The sequence below is a fragment of the Dama dama genome, chromosome 2, assembly GCF_033118175.1.
Source record: "Dama dama isolate Ldn47 chromosome 2, ASM3311817v1, whole genome shotgun sequence".
In the NCBI taxonomy this organism is placed as follows: Eukaryota; Metazoa; Chordata; class Mammalia; order Artiodactyla; family Cervidae; genus Dama; species Dama dama.
The window spans coordinates 1,343,680-1,351,066 of NC_083682.1; positions in this window are offsets into that span (position 1 = coordinate 1,343,680).

The window sequence follows — 7,387 nt, forward strand, 5'->3', positions numbered from 1 at the left end:
GGCGAGCACGCGGGGGGCCTGACATCACGACGAAGAAGTCCTGCCCACAGGTCACACAAAGCCTGGCGCCAGCACTGTAAAATAAATATTTTTTCAAGGACATATGATATACTAACAAAAGAATGACCATAAAGTAAGTGTGTAAACACTTCAAAAGGTTGAAATTGTATACAGAATATTCTCTGCCCACAGTTCAATTAAGCTAGAACTCCATGAAAAAATTTTAACTAGAATATTCATGTTTGGATATTAAGATATATATGATAAATATACTGTGGTGCATAAAAATAGAAGGTCACAGGGGAAATATTTTTTGACTGAAGTTAGTAATGTTACTGATCCATTTATAGGCTAAAGTTATGAAACGGCTACTACTTAGTCGTTTTTGCCATAAAACCAGGAGCTTCCCTGGGGGCTCAGGTGGTAAAGAATGTACCTGCCCAAGCAGGAGACCTGGGTTCGATTCCTGGGTCGGGAAGATGCCCTGGAGACAGAAATGGCGACCTCCTCCAGTCTTCCTGCTTGTGAAATCCAGTGGGTGATGGAGCCCAGCGGGCTGTAGTCCACGGGTTCAAGAAAGAGTCTGACATGACTTAGCGATTAAACAACCACCATGAAGCCAATAATTACAAACAGTTCAATTCAAGAGACACATGCACTCAATGTTCATCGCAGCACAGTTTACAACAGCCAGGACACGGAAGCAACCTAGATGCCCATCGGCAGACGAATGGATAAGAAAGCTGAGGTACATATACACAATGGAATATTACTCAGCTATTAAAAAGAAAGCATTTGAATCACTTCTAATGAGGTGGATGAAACTGGAGCCTATTATGCAGAACGAAGTAAGTCAAAAAGAAGAACACCAATACAGTATACTAACACATATGTATGGAATTTAGAACGATGGTAACGATGACCCTATATGCGAGACAGTGAAAGAGACTCAGATGTAACGAACAGACTTTTGGACTCTGAGGGAGAAGATGAGGGTGGGATGATTTGAGAGAATAGCATTGAAACATATATATTATCATATATGAAACAGATCGCCAGTCCAGGTTGGATGCATGAGACAGGATGCTCAGGACCAGTGCACTGGGACGACCCTGAGGGATAGGGTGGGGAGGGAGGTGGGAAGGGGTGTTCAGGATGGGGACACATGTACACCCATGGCTGATTCATGTCAATGTATGGCAAAAATCACCACAATATTGTAAAGTAATTAGCCTCCAATTAAAAAAAAAAAAATGGAAGCAAGGCTAAGCGAACGATTAGCTAAGCCCTGAAAGAAAAAAACAAAGTATGATTTAAATGCAGGAGAACCTGACCCCACGGATTTCTTTTCCTGAAAACTTGGCCGTTTGTGAAAAAAGGTAGACAAGGTCATATTTCCATTAGCTTTGTTACCTTTATTGTCCAGACCGAGTGGCTTTCAGGATCTTTGTTCCCCAGCCAGGGATCCAAACAGAGCTCCCTGCAGCGGAAGCAGGGAGTCTCAAACACTGGGTCACTCGGGCAGTCCCTCCACCAGCTTTAATGTGAAAAACTATGAGCAGGGTCATCACTCAGGATACCAAAACTATCTTAGGAAACTTGGTGTGATCAAGCAACAAAAATGATTAGAAATGAATTCAGTTGGTACATGAAATGTGACAAAGCTTCGTATTTTCCCGTCTTTTTGCTGCACCATTTTCTTCTCCAATTTGTCAGTTATCCTGCACTTAGAAGAAAAATGATAGCCCAAGAAGACAGCTGAAAGGCCACTAGGAGCTGAAGGTGAGAGCAGCTTGGAACACGCGTGAAGACACGAGGTCCGTGGGTCCTGCCCGCTGGCCGTCCCTCCAGCCTGGAGGCTTCTGCACAAAACAACACAGAAGAAAACCCCGTGGTTCATCCAAGTGCGGGGCGTGCCTTGGACGGCAGAGCAGTGCGGGGCGCGCCTCGGATGGCAGAGAAGTGTTGGGGCAGACAAGTGCGGGGTGCGCCTCGGACGGCGGAGAAGTGCGGGGCGCGCCTCGGACGGCAGAGAAGTGTGGGGTGCACCTCGAACGGCGGCAGAGCAGCACAGGTGTCTCCATCTGAAACCACGACGGCAGCATATCTCTTCTTCTGTTTATTTACTTAATGTCTTTGGGGACGAACTCGCCATGTGGAATGAAGAGGAATGGTTGCTCCGAAGGTTGTACAAACGCTTGACCGCCTTCATAGAAAAGAGTCATAGACTGAACAGTGGCCACATCTATATTTGAAGTGAGAAGAGATAGGATAATAATAAAAAAAGAAAGTGAGAAAAGATAATAAGTTAACACAGACACAGAAACAGCCTCATGATAACCAGAGGGGGAAGCGGGGGAGGGACCGATTAGCAGTTTGAGATGAACGTTACACTGTGCATAACACATTCCGCAGCGAAGATAGCACACAGAATTATGTTTAATGTCTTAGCCTACAATGTAAAAGGATTTGAAAAAGAACATATATACACGTGTACACGTGCAGCTGAATCATTGGGTATACACCTGGAACCAGCAGGGCATTGCATTCAGTGAAACAGCTGCATTTCAACAAAAACATTTTTAAAACTAAAATGAACAAGTTAAGTGTTTAATGTGAGATATTGGAGATAGGAGCAAATAAATAAGATAAGATAATCACTATTACAGGAATTGAAACAAAACCTTTCTTCTTAAAAAAACTCTAGGATCATGTGACTTCATCAGCTACTGCAACAAAAAGAAAGTGGCAAATAAAAATACCCTTGGAATAACTCAAGACTAACATGTCTTTGCCACCCAAACCTAACAAGGACGGTGTGAGATGGGGAACTTGGAAGTCTGTCACCATACTGAACATAAAGGCAAAGGAAAAAATATCACAGTAAGCAAAGAAACACTTTAAAATAATGACACAAAATGGAGAGCTTTGATTTATTCCAAGCAGGCAAGGTTGTTTTATTTATTTTTTTTTTTGTGAGGTTGTTTTAATATTGGGTTATTGTTGTTCAGTTGCTCAGTTGTGTCTGACTCATTGCGATCCCATGGACTACAGCACAGGCCAGGCTTCCCTGTCCATCACCAACTTCCAGAGCCTACTCAAACTCACGTCCATCACGTCGGTGACGCCATCCAACCATCTCATCCTCTGTCGTCCCCTTCTCCTCCTGCCTTTAATCTCTCCCAGCAGCAGGGTCTTTTGTAATGAGTTGGCTCTTCACATCAGGTGGCCAAACTGCAACTCAACTTCAGCATCAGTCCTTCCAAAGAATATTCAGGACTGATCTCCTTTATGATTGATTGGTTTGATTTCCTTGCAGTCCAAGGGATCCTCAAGAGTCTTCTCCAACACCACAGTTCAAAAGCATCAATTCTTTGGTGTTCAGCCTTCTTTATGGTCCAACACTCACATCCATATGTGACTACTAGAAAAACCATACCTTTGACTATATGGACCTTTGTTGGCAAAGTAACATCTCTGTTTTTTAATACGCTATCTAGGTTTTTCATAGTTTTTCTTCCAAGGAGCAAGCGTCTTTTAATTTCATGGCTACAGTCACCATCTGGGTTGATTTTGGAGCCCAAGAAAATAAAGTCCGTCACTGTTTCTATTGTTTCCCATTCTATTTGCCATGAATATTGGGTTGGGGAATGTCAAATAATTTGCAACGTTAACATATTAAAGTGGGAAAATCACACAATCTAATCAAAAGAGAAATGTTGCTCAATAACATTCAATCTCAGTGTAATAGATCTGAGCTATTTCATCTACAATGTGTGTTCATGAAATACAAATTAACTCAAAAGCAACTGGTATATAAGAAGTATCAGTATGGCACAGGAATAATGGTTATTTAGACCCATTTTCTCCAGCATAGTAATGATTTTATTTTTTTTAATTTTTTAACTTTTTCATGGTTTGCATTTTTAAATTAATTGATTACTTATTTCTGGCTGTGCTGGGTCTTCATTGCTACGTGCGGGCTTTTCTGTGGCTGTGGCGAATAGGGGCGGCCCTCTAGTTGGGGGCTTCTCGTTGCGGCAGCTTCCCTTGTTGCAGCTCAGCCTCCAGGGCGCAGGCTCAGTGGCTGTGCTTAGCTGGCTTGGCTGGTCTGCGGCCTGTCGACTCCTCCAGGACCAGGAGTGGAACCAGAGTCCCTTGCATTGGCAGGTGGATTCTTAACCACTGGACCACCAGGGAAGTCCAGTAATGGTCTTAAGTAATTGCGGTGAGCATTTTTGTTACTGCCCAGAGTTCTCGGCCTGCTTAATCAATAGAAATTGATCAGAGGCCAGAGAGGAAATTCAGACAACGCTTTATTGGGGCTTTATTGGGGCTCCCGCTGCAGAAGGCAGGGAGCAAAAACAAGTAACAGGATGTCTTGCTCACTTGCTCCCTGGGGCGAGGTGGGGTTCAAACTGGTTCCTTATCAGGGTGAGGGAAGGAGTGTGTCCAGGAGTTGGACTGGAGGGGTGAGTGGCCTAGGGGGTCTGACCACCCCTTTGTGGGGCAGTCTGCAGGGACATGGGCAGCGCCCTGCTTTTACTCCCAGCCTTTCAGAAGGGGCGGCTGGCAGCACAAAGAGGAATAATACGGAGTTAGTTCAAGTGATGTGGATGGACCGAGAGTCTGTCATACAGAGTGAAGGAAGTCAGAATGCGTATTAAAGCATATATGTGGAATCTAGGAAAACGGTACAGATGAATCTATTTGCAGGGCAGGGATAGAGAAGCAGACATAGTGTGGACGCCGTAGGGGAAGGGAAGGTGGGGCGCGGACAGACGTCCACTCCCATGTGTAAAATAGACAGCTGGGGGGAGCCCAGCGTGGTGCTCTGTGCTGACCTGAAGGGGGGATGGGGAGGTGGGAGGGACGCTCAAGAGGGAGGGGATCCATGTATACAAGCGGCTGATTCAAGATACTGCATGGCAGAAACTAACACGGCCCTGTAAAGCAATTATATTCCAATATAATAATACTAATAATAAAAAAGAACTGGCAGTTGGGTTTGGGTCTTTTAGCATTTTTTGTCCATAATTTGCCCCAGCTGCACATGCACGCAGTCATCTTTAGTTCCTGATGGTTTCCAAAGCTGACTCATTGGAAAAGACCCTGATGCTGGGAAAGATTGAAGGTGGGAGGAGAAGGGGATGACAGAGGATGAGATGGTTGGATGGCATCACCGACTCAGTGGGTGTGAATTTGAGCAAGCTGTGGGAGATGGTGAAGGACAGGGGAGCCTGGCGTGCTGCAGTCCATGGGGTCGCAGAGTCAGGCCTGACTGAGCGGCTGAACAACAACCTAGTTTCTGTGTATTTTGCTGCCGGAGGAGACTTTTGTCCGGGCACAAGTGCTGCAGCAAGGGGCACCAGGGCCCAGGCCCCAGCCTGTCTTGTTTTCACAATCTCAGAGAAAGTCTGGGGGATGAGGAAGGCTGGAAGGGACAGCTGGCAGCCCTGGGGGAGATTCTCCTAACCAGGGAGCTGGGTGCTGACCTGAGAACCAGCTCTGGAGAAACCAAAGCACAAATGAAAAAGCAGGGAGATGCTTTCTCCTGTGTTGGGAAAGAAAAGGCTGAAAATGTGTGTGTGCACTGGACCTGATGTGAGAATTTGGTGAGACAGAGAGTGAATGTCTTTAAGGGCCCCATTGTTGAAATAAGAATCCTGGGCAGAGCTTCTGGCCGCTGGGGGAAGGACACAGATGTGTGGCTGACAGTGGCCGCAGGGCCGGGCCTGTACTGCTCATTCTCTGCGCGGCTCACAGAGCCCCCCAGCTTCTGAGTCGTCTGCTCCCAGGAACTACTTCCTGTTGGCTGGGTTATTTTAATCCATGCTTCTGCAAAGGCAGAGTTGTTCGTATTTATGGCGTGATGGCAAAAATGTCAATATTAGCATGTTATGAATCACAGGGAGGTTCCTTAAACTAATAAAAGATTTCTACAAATACCTAGAGGAAATATCATCCAAAATCATACAGCCAGAAAGATTTATCTTTGAGATAAGGATTGCAGAAGGAAATCCTGCCCTCAGAGTCTCTATTTCACGTTGTAATTGAAGTTCCAGAAAATGCAGTAAGTCAAGAAAAACAAATAAAATGTATGTGGAATAGAAAGGCAGAATAAAATATGCTATGACTGTTTCACCCTCTTTTTGAGGGTGAAGGAAGAGAGTGAAAGAGCCAGCTTAAAACTCAATATTAAAAAACTAAGGTCATGGCACCCGGCCCCATCAATTCATGGCAAATAGAAGGGAAAATGTGGGAGCAACCACAGGCTTTCTCTTCTTGGGCTCTAAAATCACTGCAGATGGGGACTGCAGCCATGAAATTAGAAGATGATTGTTCCTTAGGAGAAAAGTTATGACAACCCTAGACAGTGTGTTAAAAAGCAGGCATCACTTTGCCGACAAGGATCCACATATAGTCAAGGCTATGGTTTTCCCAGCAGTCATGCATGTACGGATGTGAGAGTTGGACCATAAAGAAAGCTGAGTGCTGAAGGATTGATGCTTTCAAACTGTGGTGTTGGAGAAGATTCTTGAGAGTCCCTTGGACAGCAAGGAGATCAAACCAGTCAATCCTAAAGGAAATCAGTCCTGAATATTCATTGGAAAGGCTAATGCTGAAGCCAAAACTCCAATACTTTGGCCACCTGATGCGAAGAGCTGACTCATTGGAAAAGACCCTGATGCTGGGAAAGATTGAGGGCTGAAGGAGAAGAGGGTGACAGAGGATGATATGGTTGGATGGCATCATTGATTCAATGGAAGTGAACTTGGGCAACTTGACAATGGAACGTCAACTCCGGGAGATGGTGATGGACAGGGAAGCCTGGCATGCTGTAGTCCATGGGGTCATGAAGAATCGGATGTGACTTGGTGACTGAACAACAACAGTGATTATGTGGAAAATCCAGAACTTAAAAAAAATCATGAAAATAAAAGCATTTTAGTAAGAGTGCGGATCACTCTTTAAAAGTCAATTGCAGGACCTCCCTGGTGGTACAGTGGAAGAGAATCCACCTGCCAACGCCGGGCACACAAGGTGTATCCCTGGTCCAGCCAGGTTCCTCAGGCCCGCGCCCTAGAGCCCAAGCGCTGCTGCACCAGAAGCGGCCGCAGGGAGGGCCCGGGCGCTGCAGGGAGAGCGGCCCCGCGTGCCGCAGCTGGAGCGAGCCCACTCACGGCGGTGAAGACCCAGCGCGGCCAGACACACAGGGAAGGAAGAAATGATAAGAAAAGTCAACGGCAAAAAAAGTATTAAAAATATCAACTGCATTTCTTTACATCAGCCACAGATACTTAGAAGAGAAAATATTTGAAACTGTGACATATACAGTAGAAGTCAATTATCTAGAAATAAATCTAAGAAATTCTGTGTGAAGACC